The 19,409-nt window shown below is 44.5% G+C and overlaps 1 pseudogene; it reads left to right on the top strand.

Annotated features, from left to right (window-relative positions):
- The first annotated feature begins 15,370 nt into the window (after window positions 1-15,370).
- LOC145521943 (small ribosomal subunit protein uS11 pseudogene) lies at window positions 15,371-17,794 on the top strand (annotated as a pseudogene).
- The last annotated feature ends 1,615 nt before the right edge of the window (window positions 17,795-19,409 follow it).

The raw sequence follows: 19,409 nt of genomic DNA, 5'->3' as shown, positions 1-19,409 counted from the left end.
CATGAGCAGAAATCCCAATGTGCAAAAACTTTTCAAACCCTTTCTTTGTTAGGATGATGATTTGAGGGGTTCGCAAATGAGATGTGACTTGAACATGAGTCACATGGGCAGAGTCTTTGGTCAGATCCTCTCTCTTGATGCCAGTGATCCTGCCTAAGTTTCATGATTAAAATGTGAAAGGCTCCAAAAGACGTGATGAATTGAAGATTCACTATGAAATTGCTGATGTGAGCCTAGCAGGAGTCTCTGAACAGAAGCAGCCTAATGATATGTCTGGATTCCTGTAACTAAGTTCAGGAAGCAAATAGCTCTAGATGGTGAGGGTTAGTTAGGCCATGTGTGTTACTTATTAAAAAAAAAAACCAAAAAAACTTTTTTTTTTTTTTTGGAGGAGAGGTTGCCCAAACAGTATCTATCCTGAGGCAGTGGGTTTCTAACTCTTTATCCTTCAGATTTTTTTCCCCTTAAATGAAATGTTACTCAGAAGAAGCTAGTATTAAAACAGAGCTGCCCTAGTTGAAGCCTGGGTTGGGAGCAGAGTCCTTACTCTTGATTTTTTCCCTCCTTGAAGCAGTCTGTGAGAACTTCTGAGGAACTGCTAGTCTCTTAAAGAATGCTTGGGAATGTCATTGAAACAAAAGACTTTTTGGAGTCTGCCTGGTACATGCTAATTTGACTCCTATTGGGCTTGTCAAGTATCCTTTGAGTCTACTCAAAAGATGGCCCCTGGAATCCTCCAGCCTCTAATACATTCAAAGAAATTCTACCTTTGGCCATAAAATGACACTGTGTCATTTTTAACGCAGGAAAGAGTCTCACTCAGCCTGTGTAGGTGTTAAAAGCAAACCACCTCTCTAAGCCAACACATGTAGAAAAACAAAGTTGTATCCTAATTGACTTTCCTGTTTCAAGACATGGTAGAAGGCAGGCTGGTGCCTCTGAGATGCAACGTGCCGGCAAATGAAGCAGCTGAACCTCATGTCTTGAGCTGTTCACTGCTGTGTGAGCTCGAGGGGTGGATAATACATATTTTCCTCTTTTCGTCAAAGGCCTGCGTTGGGCCAGATGACACTTGGAAGCTGACCTCAGAAGGCTCTGTTTAGAAGGCTGGTTTGTATCATATGATGAAAGTTGTGGGAATGAACAGGCCAGTTGTTTACTGTGCCAAGCTGGGTCTCCATAGCTTCAAATTCATTCCAATACAATTGAAAACATGTGCTCCAATATGCATTTTCTTAAGGTTCAAAATTTCCTTATGATATGTTTTCCATACCGTTTTGATTTAAAAGCAGAAAATGAGTTTTGGCTGTGGCCAAAAACTTGTATGTACATATAAAAGTGTTTTAAAGCAAATCTTTTAAGATAAAAATCTTGAAAATGAAGAAAAGAACCAAAGACAGATCATAGTTCTGAGAATTGAGGCAGGTGAAGAGCCCAGAGGAAAAGGCTAAAAGTAGTACCTCTCAATGCAAAATGATGAGTTTTGTCTTTACAGTTTATAATTTAGTATGCCCTCGCTCCCCTAAAAATGCCTTCTTCCATTTAGACATTATGTCTGTGATGTCTAGAAAGAGAAGGAAAGAGCAGCAGCCTCTGTTCATCCTTTACAAGCTTCCACCTGTGGCAAACGTCGCCATCTCCAGCGCCTCTGGGGACCAACCAGGTCAGTTATGTGAGCGATGCCAGCCTGGGGCCACCTGGACATGAGTGCTTATTTTTTAATTAATCGTTACCTGGAGGATAATTGATCTACAATATTGTAATGGTTTCTGCCATATATCAACATGAATCAGCCAAAGGTATACCTATGTCCCCTCCCTCTTGAACCTCCCTCCCACCTCCCACCCCATCCCACCCCTCTGGGTCATCACAGAGCACCAAACTGAGCTTCCGGTGCCTTATAGCAGGTTCCCACCAGCTATCCATTTTACGCATGGTAGCGTATATATGTCAATCCTAATTTCCCAATTCGTCCCACTCTCCCCTTCCCCACCCTCTCTCTTTTTAAAATTTTTGGCCGAGCTGCACAGCTTTCAGGATCTTATTTCCCGGAGCAGTGATCAAACTTCCAACCTCCGTGAGAGCTCGCAGTCCTAACCACTGGACCGTGAGGAAGTCCCCCATCTCTTCTTCACCAGCCTCCCGACCTCACTAAACTCCCCTCTCTCTCTCACATTGCATCTGAACCAGTTACTCATTTAGACTTGGCTCCACTCGCAGATGGCTCCACTCCTCTCTCATGATCACCAGCCAGCTTCAAGTAAGAGGGACCCCACCCCATCTCCTACCTCATCCTTGGGTACTGCCCAGTTAGGCCCGCTGCCATTATCACTTGGGAGAGTGAGGCCAAACAGGGAACTGACAGAGGTTTGTCCAGCTGAAGGTGAGGATCCAGAAGCAAATAGGATGGGGGGCAGGTAGGTGAGAGTCATAGGTCAAATGTTCTAACTGTGGCAGGGAAAGTTCTGTCTCCTTATGGGGTGATACCAGACCCCCCCGGCCAACAGATACAACCGGCCAGGCCCACAGGTACCCAGCTTCACGAGGCTGGGAAGAACCTGAGGAGTCTCCTGTCTTTATCCCATGTGGCTGAGGCAGGGATGGGTGATGCCTGAGATCAGGAGAGAGCTGTCTGAAGCGGGTAGAGGAAACAGTACCCAGTGTCTACCCAGGGCCAAGAATAATGCCTGTTCCCTCCAGCCAGACTGAAAAAGCTCCTAATTCATGGAGAATTGGATAGAGTATGCTGAAGGATCTGATTACAAGGTTGCTCATTGATCACAATAGTGGGGAATAATTAATTCTAGACTAAACACTGTTTTGGTCTTGCCTGATAAGGTTTAAACGCAGGATCCAAAAGGATCAAGCAGATTCTAAGAAGCCTAATTGCATCCCAGAACAAACTTAAAGAAAATTTATGGGCGTACAAAAATAGACACTGCCTAATGAATCAGAATTCGAAATATGTGACACCTAACTACAAATTCCCAAGCATGCTAGGAACAAGGGAAATGCAACTCATAAAGAAAAATCAATTAAAAATAACCCAGAACTGATTACAGTCAGATTAGAATTAACAAACACATTAAAGATTAATATCACTATTTTCTGTATGTTTGAAATTTAGAGACATGGAAATTATAAAAAAAATATAGTATAGCTTCTAGCGATGAAAACTGCAATGTCTCAGATGAAAAATACGCTGGATGGGACTGATAACAAATAAGACATTATAGAAGAATGGTTTAGTGAAAAGATTGAAGGCCCAGAAATAGAAACCATGAAAAAAATTATTTTAATTTCCCTCTTTCTTTTTTAAATTTATTTTAAATTGAACTGTAATTGCTTTACAATATTGTGTTGGTTTCTGCCATACATCAGCATGATTCAACCATAGGTATACACATGTCCCTTCTTGAACCTTCTTCCACCTCCCACCCCACCCCACCCCTCTAGGTTGTCACAGAGCACTGGAAACCATGAAAAATTTGCTAACCTTCAGAATTGTATGACAGTAAGTTTCTGTTGTTTAAGCCACTTACTTTGTTGCTCTTTGTCACAGCAGCCCTGGAAAACTAGTACCTACTTCAATTAAGTCAAAGACATTGCTGGATCGGATAAAAAGTGAGACACAACTGTATGCTGTCAACAAGAAGCACACTTTAATTATAAACTGACAAATAAGTTAAAAGTGAAGCTATGAAAAGAGATATATCATGCTAACACTAATCAGAAAGCCGGGGTGACTACGTTAATATCAGACAATGTGGATTTTAGAACAAAGTAAAGTAACAGAAATAAAGAAGGTCATTTCGTGATGATAAAGGTGTTAGTTCATCAAGAGGTCATTACAATCATAGACATTTATGCACCTAATAACTGAGCTTCAATATATATAGCGCAAGAACTGGTAGGATTGCAAAGATAAATAGCCAAGCTACAATCATGTCAGAGATTTCTTTTTTCCTAAAAAAATATTTATTTTTGGCTGCGTTGGGTCTTAGTTGTGACACCCAGGCTCTTCCTTTGGGCATGTAGGCTCTCTAGTTGAGGAGCTTAGTTGCCTTGAAGCATGTGGGATCTCAGTTCCCCAACCAGGGATGAAATCCAAGTCCCCTGCATTGGAAGGTAGATTTTTAAAAAATGTGGATCATTTATTGAATTTGTTACAATTTTATTTCTGCTTTACGCTTTGTTTTTTTGGCCATGAGACGTGTGGGATTTTAGCTCTCCACCCAGGGATCAACCACACCCCCAGCATTGGAAGGCAAAGTGCTCACCCCTGGACCACAGGGAAGTCCTGGAAAGTTGATTCTTAACCACTGGATGACCAGAGAAGTTCCCCTGTCCAAATTTTCAATGTTTCTCTCTCAATAATGAATAGAACAAGTAGACAAAAAACTGCCAAGGATATAGAAGAGGACCTGAGCAAACACTATTGGCCAACTTGACCTGAGTGGCATTCCACATAGCCTCATCAGTGTACACACGTGTTTCATGTGAACATAGAACAGTCACTAAGATAGACCGTGTATGGGGCCCTAAAAGAAGTCTGAACACGTTGATGAGAATTCTAGTTATACAGTGTATGCTCTCTGATCATAATGGAATTATATTAGATTTCAATAACAATCTCTGGAAAGCTCCTAGATGTTTGGCAATTAAACAACACACTTGTAAAAAACTCTGCGATCAAAGAAGTGTTCAAAAGAGAAATTAGAAAGTGCTTTGCACTGAACTAAAATGAAAATGCAATATACAAAAATTTGTGACATGCCACTAATTCAAGTACTTACTGGGAAATTCAAGGCACTAAATGCCTATATTTAGTAAAGAAAGGTCTCAAAATCAGTGAATTCTACTTCCTACTTAGGAAACAAGCAAAAAAAAAGAGCAAACTAAAGTAAGCAGAAGAAAGGAAACAGTATAAAAATTACTGAAATGAACTTCAAGAACAGTAGAGAATATTAATAAGCCAAAAACTGCTTCTTTGAGAAAATCAATAAAATTGATAAACCTTTAGTCGTACTAATCAGGAAGAAAAGAGAGCAGACACAAATTGCCAGTATAAAAAATGAGAGATGTGATATCATTACAGATCCTACAGATACTAAAAGATAATAAAAGGCTATTCTGAACAATCTTATTCTAATAAATTTGACAACAAACAGATACATTCCTTGAAGGACACAAGTTACCAAAACTCACCCAAAAAGAGACAAATCACCCAAACTATCCAATATCTATTAAAAAAATTGAATTTGTAGTTATAAACTTCTCACAGATAAAATTTCAGGCCCAGATGCTTCACTCAGGAATCATACCAAACATTTACAGAAAAATTATGTCAATTCTACCTAGTCTTCCAGACAATTGAAGAAAAAGGAAATAATACTTCACAAGTTATTCTATGAGGCTGAAAAGTGAGTGTGTTGGTTGTTTAGTTGTGTTTGATTCTTTGTGACCCTATGGATTGTAGTCTACCAGACTCCTCTGTCCATGGAATTCTCCAGGTCAGAATAGTGGAATGGGTTGCCATTCCCTTCTCCGGGGGATCTTCCCAACCCAGGATCGAACCCAGGTCTCCCGCATTGCAGGCGGATTCTCTACCGTCTGAGCCACCAGGAAATCATTATAAGGTTAACATTATCTTTTATAAATGGTGGGGACCTCCCTGAGGATCCGATGCTTAAGACTCTGCACTTCCAATGCAAGGGGCTTGAATTCCATTCTTGGTCAAGGAACTAAGCTCCTGCATGGCCAAAAAAAAAAAAAAAAGATAAACAATAATAAAGCCAGACAAAGACATTATAAGGAAAGAATATTATCATGAGAAGAGTTGTAAAAATTCTCAACACAATTTTAGCAATTATATAATAAATTGAATAATACATTTATTCCAGGAGTGCAAAGTTGTCATGAAATCTGAAAATCAATCTATGTAATTCACAAACTTAAACCCCTCCCCAACAAAAACAAACCAAAACCAAATCATATTTTCATCTCAGTAGACTAATAGAGGGCATTTGATAAATTCAATAGCCATTTACAATAAAACCTCTCAGTTAACTAGGAACAGAAGGAAACTTCTTCAGTCTGATAAAGGTGTGTATTTAAAAAATCGCTTCTTTTTTTCATCTGTCTTGTAGTCAAGTACCCCACAGAGCTACAGATCTAGTGGAATTAGCACAAGTTTCCACGTCAGAAGCGAAAATTCAAATCAAAGCCTTCCTACTGCTGTGATCATGCACATGGTCAATAGCCTCTCTGAGCCTGTGTGTTCTTGATTTTAACACAGAGATAACAGACAAACAAGTTATGCTATGCTACTGCCCAGCACTGCTTGCACACATTAAAATTAGTGCCCTTTCTTCCCTTTTTCTTAACTGGTTCTGATGAGGGTGAGGTTGGTCCAGTGCAGCAGTTTTCATCATCTTTCTTAGCCACGAGTATCTTCTGCAGACCTGAGATGCAAAAGGCATCAGAAGGTTTGCTCTGGTGGACTGCAAGAGCTTTCGTTTCCTCTTTTTTGGAAGGATCTGGTGGAGCAGGATGGGGAAGAAGCTAGGAGGCAATCAGAGGAAGATAAGACACCTCTAAATCTTCAACTGGGCTCTTTCTGGAAAAACCTAACCAGGTTTTTGGCAACAGATTATCACTCTGGGCTTGTACGACCATGGGTGTCCAGGCTCAGGTTTCTAGCTAAGATTACATCTGAGTGTGGCAAATGGGAGAGGTTAATCCATCAGGGCAAAATCTGTCTGATTCAGCAGCAGGGACGGCCTCTAAGTTCTGAAGTACTCCAGCTAGCAGACACCTCGTGTTCTTCAGGGCTCAGCTGCCCAAGGTCACAGTTACACTGAGACCAGTTAGTTATTTGCATGAGATTAGTTTCATCCCTTGCCAGCAGCACTACTACACCATACTTAGCAATCAGGAACTATTTGGAGTTCATTTTGCCGGAGGCTGATATTTCATGTGTGGTCTTTAATGATTCTGAAGGCAATGTCAGGCTTCCAAGGAGGCTTGTTAGCCACGTTCAAGAGGAGAGAACTTGATGAGGGGCCGGCAATGCCCCTGCCAGCCAATGAGCGCAGTTCGTCAGGTGCTGGATTTCATGATACACACGAGAACGTTAAAAACGCGGAGAACCTGGCAGTCGAAGCTGGAGGTCCGAGAGATGTCAGCATAGAAGCCATGAGGACCAGAACTGACATTGTCATCAACTGAACACACACACACGCACACACACACGCACACACACATACACGGTCAGGAAGTCAGACTTGAGCTATCACTGGGGAGAAGAAATGAGGTGAAGAAGGACTTGGAAAGGGGTGGTTATAATGTGAAACAGACTGTTTTATGCCAGAAAGGATCAAGGTACCTTGTTTGACAGGATCAGGTGTGAAGCATCAGGGGTGGTCAGGGTGGAAATGTGAGATGAGATCTGATAGAAGGAAGAAAATGAATAACATTTGAAACATTCAAAACACTTACGTCAAGTTTTAACCCTAGTACCACAGCGCAGAATCTAAAAGTCATGTCAGACATTTTAAAAAATTTTTATTGAGGTCTAGTTGATTTACCATGTTGTGTTTGGTTTTGATGTACAGCAAAGTGATTCAGTTATACATACATATGTTCCTTTTCATATTCTTTTCCATTATAGTTTATTACAGGATAGCGAATCTAGTTTCCTGTGCTCTGTAGTAGGACCTTGCTGTTTTCCATTCTATGTATAGCCGTTTGCACCTGCCAACCCCAAACTCTCAATCCATCCCTCGCCCACAACCCTTGCCTGCTTGGCACCACAGTCTGTTCTCTATGTCTGTAAGTCTGTTTCTGTTTCATAGATGTGTTCGTATTTTGTTTATTTATTTGCATGTTTATTTATTTTTATATTGGCTGTGCCTCGCAGTTGGTGAGCTCTTAGCTCCCCCACCAGGGATTGAACCAGGGCTTCAGCAGTGAAAGCGCCAAGTCCTAACCACTGCACCACCAGGCAAGTCCCATCTGTGTTATAGTTCCAGTTGCACATATTATAAGCGATATCATCCGGTGTTTGACGTCAGACATTTTTACCCTTAAGCGCTTTCAGCCTCCGGCCAGGGAGTTTTCTCACGGCCCTGCTCCACGGCTATCCCACTGGTTACCATCTCACTGCCTCTGGCTCCGCCTCTCCCCATCCCCATCCTTGCTTCCTCTCCTCCCCTCCCACCTTCTCTCGTCTCCTTGTCTGATCTCTGGTTCCCCCCCCGGCTCCCCCACTGTGCCTGTCTTGGTGGCCCAGGCTTCTCCACACAGCTGTTCCACTAGATCTTCACCTTCTACTCAGAGCAACGTGTGAGGCTTATCTCCCTTCCTAATGGAATTCTGACTCTGGTTCAGTATCATCCCTTGATGACACTGAAACTGCATCTTCTGAGGAGTGTGGGTTAGACAGTTATGTGTGATAAGTGACTTGGCCTCCGTCTACAGGACACTGTTTCCAGGTGCGGCCTCTAGGTTTTACCCCCTGGACGACTCAAACATAGTTTCACACTCACACTTGACAAATCTTTGGAGCCATACAAATAGTTTACAGTCACTGTTGTTCCAGTGTTCCCACTCATGAAACGGGGCCCTGTGTGCGCTCAGTTGTGTCCAACTTTTTGTGACCCTGTGGACTGTAACCCACCAGGCTCCTCTGTCCATGGGCTTTCCAAGAATACTGAGTGAGTTGCCATTTCCTTCTCCAGAGGATCTCCCCGACCCAACGATCGAACCTGAGACTCCCATGTCTCCTGAGCTGGCAGGTGGATCCTTATCTACTGCGTCACCAGGAAAGTCCAAAATGGGGACACTAACAGTTATTACAATTTATTTGCTCTACATTTTGATCTGAAGACTGTAGAAGCTAACATTATCACTGACTCACATGCCTAAATGGTATTGTTCACCATTTTTGTTTTTTGTTCTTGTGATTTTAAGAATATATTTTTCCTATGACCAGTATTTTCTTAGAAAACTTGTAGTCCAAATATGCAGGCTATCCAGTCACACTATCCATCCTTTTGAATGGAAATGCACTGACATCTGTCAGAGCGACTTTTCGAATGGGGTCTCAGGGCTGGGGAAGGAAGGGCAGCAAAGAAGGGACCAAGGTGAAGAATTTGGGGCCAGAGAGGTGAAGGACCAGTACAATGCCTGGCAATGCCCAGGACTAGGGGGAGTAACGGTTATTATTATTTTAAAAAATATTTTATTTATTTGCTTATTTAGACTGTGCCAGGCCTTAGTTGCAGCATGCAGATTCTTAGTTGAGGCATATGGGATCTAGTTCCCTGGCCAGGGACCAGGTTTCTGCATTAGGAGTGGCAAAGTCTTACCAGCCAGACCAGGAAGTCCAGTGTCCTGATATTGTCATTTATGTACGAACCATGGACTTGTTCTGAGTGACGTGTGAGTTTGTGTGCGTCCTCCCCGCTTGAGTGTGTGGGGGACCCAGTTTTTCTGGAACAGGAACTTCCCAGCAGAGGTGGCCTGCTCACCATGGGCTCTTCTTAAACCAGAGGGACACCTCTCACTCTTAATTCTAGTCCCCCAGAGACTGAATGCACCTCCCATATTTGACTGGTTCATCGAATTATGTAAATTCAGGAATAATTATGAGCGAAATGATAGCTTACGGTGAACGATGTCAGATTCGTGATCTCCGAAGAAGATTTAGCTTCGGGACTAGAGACCAGTCTTGATCACTCAAGAGCTTTTGTGTAGCAGAATTTTATTAAAGTATAAAAGGGTACAGAGAAAGCGTCTGACATAGACATCAGAAGGGGGACAGAGGGTGCCCTCTGCTAGTCTTTAGCAAGCTGTTTTATGTCTGTTGGGAAGTTGATAATCAGATAAGAGAGACACCTCAAGGCTGATGAGTTTCAGCAGGCCCCTCTCCCACAATATGTATTTTTGAGATAGGATGGCACGAGCTGTGTCATCCCCCAGCCATAAAACAATTGATGTGAATACTGGTTTGTTGAGCCATTATCAGCCCCAGGTTTGAGAAAAGGAAAAAAGTTAGTCTTAGGTGGAACCATTTCAAAGAAAGGTAAATTCCAAAGCAAAAAAGTAGTTTCATTAACATAGCTTAAGAAAAGCATTTCTATAGAGAAACTTCCCTTTAACTTTGGATGGGGAGGGAAAAAAATCTGACACTTGTAGTTGGTTTCCTCTTGCTGCTTAAGGGAGAGTGAAAAAAATGTCTGACACTTGCAGCCTATTTCCTCCGTTTGGAGACCCCTGGCCTTTCTGCCTGTTACCCTCTCAGAAGCATGAATCCTGCAGGTCTGTTTTGTATTAGAAGTGAAAGTCCTCTTCCTTTAGGCCAGGCACGATGTCCCTCAGCTTCTCAGGCCTGTCACCCTCTCCGTGTGGATGAAGCCCTTCGTAGACAAAAGAAGGAGTAAAAGGGCTTAAACATTGGGTGGGGGTGGAGGGGGAGTTCTCTCCATTTGCAGGGAAGAGGGAGGAGCTAATTCCATAACAATATATCCATCCTGAGAAAGAAGACCGTGGCTCATGATTTGGCACAAGATGGCTTCCCAGGTGGTACTGGTGGTAAAGAACCCTCCTGCTAATGCAGGTAGACGTAAGAGACACAGTTTCAATCCCTGGGTTGGGAAGATCCCCTGGAGGAGGCCATGGCAACCCACTTCAGTATTCCTGCCTGGAGAACCCCATGGACAGAGGAGCCTGGCAGGCTGCAGTCCATAGGGTCGCACAGAGTCAGACACAACAGAAGTGACTTAGCACGCATACACGGAAAAAGCCATAAAGTCAGGAAGCAAAGTCTGATTTTATTTCCCGTATAACTGGATGCAACTTAGATGTAAATTAGTGGTGACTTCTGCAGAGTCTTAACATGAGTCAATAGAACCTGGTTCAGTTCATCTTCACCAGGGATGGCCACCTTTGTCTTGGTTTTCCTGGGGTCCTGGTTTTGTCTTGGTTTTCCTGGGGTCCTGGTTTTGTCTTGGTTTTCCTGGGGTCCTGGAGGAGAGGAGGTGGTCTGAGGACGGGACGCGAGCAGAGGGGAGAACAGAGCGTGTGCCAGAGTGTTTTCCACAAACAGTTTCGTAGCTAGAAACAGATGTGCCAGGTGGCTGGCTGGCCAACAGCATAATGTAGAAAGCATTAGAATATAGATCCTTCCAAGCAGGGTCAGCTTGACTGCTTGGTTCTCAGGAGCATCTCTCGTGCCTTCAAAACGGAGAGGAAACCAGCCTTTTCCTGGTCCACATTCTGTGGGCTTAAGTCGGCTTTGGCTTCCGTCGCTCTGTGCTTTGGGGCTGGCCTCGCCGCATCCCTCGTCTTGCTTGGTCTCTTCGAGAGCAGCCACTTAAAACTGCAGAGAGGAGCTTAGCATCTTGGCAGCTCCCATGGAGAAACCGTGTACAGCGTCCGCGGGAGCTGGAAGACCTGAGTTATTTCCCGTTCGCCTCGTGACTGGAGTGGTTTCCAAAGGGGTGTGTGGCAGACAAGGGAGAGGCTGGCGCCCATGGACTCCAGCCCTGGAAATAACAGGGTTGTGGTTCCCCAGGATTTACAGGGGGATCTGGTAGGATCTGAGACCTGGAACCTCATTCAGATGGATTCACAGGCTACAAACAAGTCACGCTGGAATTGGATTGAATCTGGCCACATCTCTGTCTTTTGTAACTTTTTAAGCCTGACGTCTTTGGCTTAGAGACCATGAATTATGGAACTGTAGTGATTTCAGACCTTAGAGACCATCCACTTGAACCTCGCTCTTTTATGGAGGAGAAATTGAGGAAGTGAGATATTAAATGAGTTTCCTAAGGTCAGTTACGGAAGTGGGGCTGGAACTTGGCTCTCATACCCTTTCTGCAGCATCACCCAGAGGTTATTGTCTTTCTCTGCCCCCCTTTTTTGAACCAACACAAAGGGTGTGTTTTCTCATGTTCTCCGTGGAGACCTTTGCACCAGAAACCACCACCCCCCTTCCCCTCCGCTGCCCCATGCTGACTGAGCCTTTCTTTAATCTGGTGTATATTTCCTACAAAGGAGCGCAAAAACCAGGGTGTAGAATCAAGATACAACACATGTTTAGAGATTACCAACTCTGAGAAGGCTTAACCTGAAAACTGTGAGTGGTTTAGAACGTAAGTCCCCAACCCCAGGGTCACAGACCAGTCCGTGGCCCATTAGGAAATGTGCTGCATAGCATAAAGTGAGCAGCGGACAATCCCAAAACTATCCTCCCATCCCCGACCATGGAAAAGCTGTCTTCCACGAAACCGACCCCTGGTGCCAAAAAGGTTGGGGACCACTGGTTTAGAGAAAACATGATTTAAACCACAGAGGTGTATGCTTTCCAGGTAACACAGTCACTTGTCTTGTTTTACAAGTTGGAGGATGTGATCTTTGTACCTCACGCGCTGTCTTCATCTCCTGGGCCTCCCCACCTTTTCTCTGGCCCCCAAACACAAGAAGCAAATTTCTATAATTTACTAACCTTTCTATTTCAAGGTAACCTTTCGATTTCAAGGGGCTTCCCTGATCTCTCAGTTGGTAAAGAATCCGCATGTAATGCAGGAGACCTCAGTTCGATTCCTGGGCATGGAAGATCCCCTGGAGAAAGGATAGGCTACCCACTCCAGTATTCTAGGGCTTCCCTTATGACTTCCTTAAGAATCTGGCTGCAATGCAGGAGGCCTGGGTTCAATCCCTAGATTGAGAAGATCCCCTGGAGAAGGGAAATGCTATCCACTCCAGTATTCTGGCCTAGAGAATTCCATGGACTGTATAGTCTGTAGAGTTGCAAAAAGTAAAAAGTCGGACAAGACTGAGTGACTTTCACTTTTCTCTTTCAAGTTGAGATTCTGATTTGTATTGGAACACGAATCAGCTACCAGCCTGCTCGTACTCTTTGCTGGTGAGGCTCCCTCTGCAAGGGGTGTTGGGGCCTCATTGAGTGGCCCTGGGCTTGCAGCTTCCTCTCCTGTGGATCCAGCTGTTTTATCGGACACTGTTTCATCAGTCTTCCCTGCTGCTTCCTGTCTTTTCTGTTGGAGTGGTAAATGGTCCTTTTTTTTCCCTAAACACGACTTTACGGCTGATTCCCGGGTTTTGTTTTAGCCGCTTTGAACAAGTGAGATGGAATCCCACCCTGCCCTGGGTTTGGATGCTAAGACTGGTGATGCCACACTCACAGCAGGAGGGTGTGTGAAAAGGTTATTGCCCACATAATCAGGCTTTTGGGAAGGGCAGAATAGTCTTCTCAAGCTGGTCCAGGCATGTTTTGAGAGAGCAAGGAAGAGAGAATGGCCTGGGGCTTCTTGGGGCCGGGCCGAGTGAGGGTCCAGGCGTGGGAAAAGCTTCCATGGTTGGACTGTCCCTCTGGGCCGAAAGAGGGAGCATGCAGGCTTTCTTGTTCCATGTGATGGAGGGGTTGGCCGGAAGGATGAGGCTTAGAAGCTGTCAGCAGTCAAACATCAACAAATGGAGCCAGGCTCTTTCTTTTAGGATTATTTTGGATTTAAGAACAGTTGTTCAAAATATGGAAACGTTTTTGTCATGTCACACAGGATTCACTTCTCCTTGACTAATAACCAAATTCCAGGGCTCACAAGTCCCAGAGTAACAAAGCCAGCAATGCACGGTCCCCTCATTTCCTAATATCCAAGGAAACTAAACCATCGGCCAGTGACTCCACAATGTTCTCTGTTTAGCTGTGAAGCTTCAAGTAACTGGGCTTCCCTGGTGGCTCATTGGGTCAAGAATCCGCCTGCAATGCAGGAGACCTGGGTTCGATCCTTGGATTGGGAAAATCCCTTGGAGAAGAGAATGGCTACTCACTGCAGTATTCTTGCCTAGAGAATCCCATGGACAGAGGAGCCTGGTGGGCTACAGTCACTGGGGTCGCAAAGAGTCAGGCACGACTGAGTGACTAACACTTTCACTTTTCTTCACATCAAGTCATTACTCTCTGGAAACATATTGATGATTAAACTAATCTTTATCATTTTCTGAAAATCATTTTCTCATTCAAAGTCTCAACTGTCCTCCTCATGATGAAATTCAAATGAAGGGCTTCCCTGATGGTTCAGCGGTCAAGAATCTGCCTGCCAGTGTGGGGGGCACAGCTTCTGTCCCTGACCCGGGACGATTCCACAGCTGAGGGACAGCTAAGCTCTTGTGCAACAACTACTGAGCCCGCACTCTAGAGCCTTTGAACCACAACTACTGACCCTAGAGCTTGTGCTCCACAGCAAGAGGAGCCGCTGGACTGAGAAACCCCTCGCATCACAACGAAGAGTAGCCCCCACTCGCTGCAACCGGAGAAACCTGTGCCCAGCAACGAAGAACCAGTGCAGCCAAAAATAAATAAATAAATATCAAAAAGAAGAAATTAAAATGAAGATCCCCGAGCCGCTAATTTCCAAATTCACACATCTAGTCCTGACTTCTCCCCTGAGACCCAGACATGCAGATTCAAGCGTTTCCTTGATCGCTCCATAGGCGCATCTCAAAGGCATCTCAAATTGAACATGTGCCAAATACAGCTACTGATTTGTTCTCCAAACTTGATCCTTCTCTTAACGTTTCCATCTCGTAAATGGCCGCACCATCTTCCTACTTTTGTCATCTGAAATTCTAGGAGGCGCTCCTGCTGGCTCTCTTCCTCTCACTCTCCATAAGTCTTGTGGGTAGATTTACAAAATCTTCCCTCATTTCCCCCATTCATTGTCCAAGCATTGCAGCTGCCTTTCTCCTATCTGGACACTGCAGGCTCCCTGAAGAGCCTCTCACTTCTTCCCGCGCCCCTGCCCACTGTGTCCCGCGAAAAAATAATTGAAGTCCCAACCCCTGGAAATTTGAAATGTGCCCTTATTTTGAAATAGGATCTTTGCAGTTGCAATCAAGTGAAAATGAAATCATTAGGGTGAGCCCTAATCCAATCTGGCTGGCATCCTTGTAAGAAGAAGAGACATGGAAACACACACACACAGAAGACAGCCACGTGAGAGTGGAGGCAGAGGATGTAATGATGCTGCCATGAGCCCAGGACTGATACCGGCCAGAGTTCTTGGTCTTCCCCAGTCAATAGAAATTGACTAGAGGTGGTGGCTTAGCAGTAAAGAACCCACCTTCCAGGGCAGGAGACATGGATCAATCCCTGGTCCAGGAAGATCCCTTGGAGAAGGAAATGGCAACCCACTCCAGTATTCTTTCCTGGGAAATCCTTATGGACAGAGGAGTCTGGTGGGCTACCGTCCATGGGGTCTCAAAGAATCAGATACCACTTAGCGACTAAACAACAACAAGAAGCCAGACAAGAAATTTAGGCCCTCTTTCTGGTGGTGGAGTCTAGAAAAGACACACAGAAATGACACCTCGCAAGGGGAAAGAAAAGAAGGAAGAACAGGTCATCAACCTCAGCCCTCAGGTGGCTGAAGGAGAAAATGTATTTGGTGTGTGCTACACCTTTGTACGCTTCAGTGACACTTTTGTCCATGTCACTGATCTTTCTGGCAAGGAAACCATCTGCCATATAGCTGGTGGGGTGAAGGGTGACTGAGATGAGTCCTCGCTATATGCTGCCCAGGATGTAGCCCAGCAATGCAAGGAGCTAGGCATCACTGCCCTTCACATCAAACTCCGGGCCACAGGAGGAACTAGGACCAAGACTCCTGGACCAGGGGCTCAGTCAGCGCTCCGAGCCCTCGCCCGCTCAGGGATGGGGATTGGGCGGATTGAGGATGTTAAGCCCAACCCCTCCGACAGCACCTGCGGGAAGGAGGGGTCTCCGTGGTCGCTATCTGTGAACTGGACTCCTCAAGTTATTGTTTTCTGTTAATAAGTTGCCTTGATGTAAAAAAAAAAAAGAAAAAAAATTCAGTCAAGTCTTTATTGGGGCTCCTGCGCTGGCTGCAAGAGGGAGCAAAAACAAGTAACGGGTTTCCTTGCTCCCTCTCATGGGATTGGGGAGGGCAAACTTATTCCTTTATATCATCCCTTATATAGGGTGAGGGTGGAGGTGTGTTTAGGGTCGGGCTGGAGGGGTGGGCTAGGTGGTCTGCCCACCCCTTTGTGGTATTGAGTTCAGGGCATGGGTGGTACCTTGCTTTTGCTCCCGACACCCAGTTTTTTGCTCCCAGCTCCTCAGAAATGGCAGCTGGATTTTTTGGTATCTTTTGGTCCAGAATTTGCCCCAACTGGGCATGCACACAGTTATTTTTAGTCCCTTATAGTTTCTTTGTATTCTGTAGTTCCAGGAGACGTGTGTCCAGGGGCAAGCCTTGCAGCACTTCAGCGAAGGGGCCCAGGTCCCAGTCTGTCTCTGAACTCCCTGGGACCACCAGGAGCTGGAAGAGGCAAGGAAGCCTCCTCCCCTAGAGACTTTGGAGGGAACAAGACCTCTCAACAACTTGATTTTGCACTTCTGGCCTCCAGAACTGTGAGACAATAGATTTCTGTTGTTTTAACCCTCCCCACCTCCCCCCAATTTGTGGTGCTTTGTTACAGCATCCTGTAGCAGCTAATACAGACCCTATAACGGCTGTTTTTGCACAATGGCCAGAGGGATCTTTGCAACTTCTTTCAGATAGTGCCCTTTCTCTGCATAAAAACCTACTGATTTTCCTCTGAATTTAGAATGTAATTCAAGCTCTTTTCCAGGCCCAGTGAGACCTTACATATCAGGGCCTGATGGTTTCTGGGCTCTCCTCCTCCTCCTCCCCCTCCTCCTCCGTTCCTCCTATTTGTATTTGGAACATGTTTTTCTGGCTCTTTCCACTCACTGGGCCCATGGCTCTGAGGAATGAGCTGGAGTCACTAACCTTGCCCTGAGTGTCGCCCCAATTCATTTCCTCCAGATCATGCATCTCGGTGTGGCATTTCTGTTCTAGTTTGTCACTGGTCCCCGTCCCTCCATGGTGAAGGTCGTGAGGTGAGCTTGGCTGTGCTGCCATGTCCCGGGTCCAGAAAAGTGCTGGGCACGGCTAGGAGCTTCATATACATTTGGTGAGTGGATGTCTGATATATGCAAATATAAGACATGTTTTGCTTAAAATTTGATTTCCAGTAAATAAAAATACACTTTCTATTTATTGGGCTTCTGTGATGGCTCAGAGGGTAAAGCGTCTGCCTGCAATGCAGGACCAAGATTCGATCCCTGGGTTGGGAAGAGCCCTTGGAGAAGGAAATGGCAACCCACTCCAGTATTCTTGCCTGGAGAATCCCGTGGATGAAGGAGCCTGGTAGGCTACAGTCCACGGGGTTGCAAAGAGTCGGACACAACTGAGCGACTTCACTTTCTTTGTTTCTTTTTCTATTTATTGAATGTTTTCTTTTTGGATGTGCTGGGTCTTCACTGCAGCGCATGCGCCGGCTTTCTCTAGTTGTGGCACGTGGGCTTAGTTGCCCCTCGACATGTGGGATCTTAGTTCCCTGCCCAGGGATTGAACCCATGTTTCCTGCATTGGAAGGCAGATTCTTAACCATTGGACCGCCAGGGAAGTCCCTGTATTTACTGAATTTATCGACATTTCCTTAAGTGCATTTGCATAAGTGCAATGCACACTTTTCCTCAATTAATCTCTCTTGTTTCTTAATCTAAAAAGAGCAGTCAAGCATTAGCCAAGAGAGGCCCAGAGAGTCTCAACATGCCTGACGACTGAGAAATCACCTGTCTACATGAAACCAGAGCGTCTTGGCCTGTGTGAGGCTCTTCTCACCCTTCTCAAGGGTCATCTCGTGTGACTCCGAGGTGAACTCCATCAAGCCAACGTGACAAATTGTAACGGCTGGTGCATCTAGGTGAGGGCATAGGGGGTAGTCATTGCAGCATTCTGTCATCTTGCTCTAGGTTTGAAAATTTTCAAAATAAAAATTGGGAAAAAAATCACAGAAAATACTGTTTGATTTCAAATTGCCTTTAGAAAAACTTTGTGTGTGTAAGACTGAAGGACAAACAGCCCAATTGGATCAGAAAGCTGACTGAAAAATATCTGATTCATTCAGAAGTATAGTGCATCTGATGGCCAGTATGTCTATTTTATGTATTTTTAGAATCAGTCAGGGGCTTCCCCGATGGCTCAGTGGTAAAGAATCCACCTGCAATGCAGGAGATGCAGGAGATCTGAGTTTGATCCCTGGGTCAGGAAGATCCCCTGGAGGAGAGCATAGCAACCCACTCCAAGATTCTTGCTTGGAGAATCCCATGGACAGAGAAGCCTGGCGGGCTACAGTCCATAGGGTCACAAAGAGTCAGACACGACTGAAGCGACTGAGCACACACAGGCAAGGTCGGTCAGGCCTTTGCAACAAATCAGGGCAAAATTAGCATGCCACGGTAGGTCTTATTTCTGCTGTGGAAACTCGAGTTGTAGTTTTCATGGGTGAATGGCATTCTGTGCTGTCCCCCAGGGACCCTCACCCATCAGAGCCTTTCACAGAGGGACCAGCTTCTGGGGGACCTCAGGTGTGTTTCCAGTTGCTTCTCCTGGAACTGTGTCAGCTGACCCAAGACCTGTGAGTCAGGACTTCTCTGTTTGTGTTTGAGCTGTGTCCAACTTTCAGGAAGCTCTTGGGCATTTGATTCTCTTTGGACAACTGAAATGAAGAGTGAACTTCTAGAATCCTATTGTGGAATACAGCAAAAGCAGTTCTAAGAGGGAAGTTAATCAGACTTGTGGTTGCCAAGGGGATGGGGAAGGAAGAGGGTTGGATTGGGAGTTTGGGGGTTAGCAGATGCAAACTATTATATACAGGATGGATAAACAACAAGGTCCTACTGTATACCACAGGGAACTCGATTCAATATCCTATGATAAACCACAAAGTAAAAGATAATAAAAAAGAATGCATATATATATGTATAACTGAATCACTTTGCTGTACAGCAGAGATTATCACAACATTGTAAATCAACTATACTTCAATAAGGTAAATTTAAAAAATAAAAGAAAGAGGAAATTCATCAGGAAAAAAGAAATATCTCCAATAATAACCTAACGTTATACCTCAAGAGACTAGAAAAGGAAGAACAAAGTCCAAAGTTAGTCGATGGAAGGGAACAACAAAGTTTACACCAGAATGAATGAAACAGAGAACTAAAAGGACAAAATGAAATCAAGAGCTGGTTCTTTGAAAAGATAAACAAAATTGACAAATCTTTAGCTAGAATCACCCATAATTTTCTTAAGTGTGGTAAGAATTAACCAAATTTCTCTTGTAAGATGTGAAATGATCTAAAAAGTAAGCAATGCATCAATAATGGAAGGATATGACAGCAGTAGCTCAAAAAGATTGATGCTCATTGTTCTTAAGGACTTTCTGTTGCAAATATGATAGTTGGTCTTTTGTCCTAGCAGACTAAATAAAAAGGGGGACAAAAAATAGTTACA

The sequence above is a fragment of the Giraffa tippelskirchi genome, chromosome 9, assembly GCF_054371585.1.
Source record: "Giraffa tippelskirchi isolate mGirTip1 chromosome 9, T2T-mGirTip1v1.2.pri, whole genome shotgun sequence".
NCBI classification, from domain to species: domain Eukaryota; kingdom Metazoa; phylum Chordata; class Mammalia; order Artiodactyla; family Giraffidae; genus Giraffa; species Giraffa tippelskirchi.
Note: the sequence above shows the minus strand (reverse complement) of the source record. Positions and strands in the feature narration are given on the sequence as shown.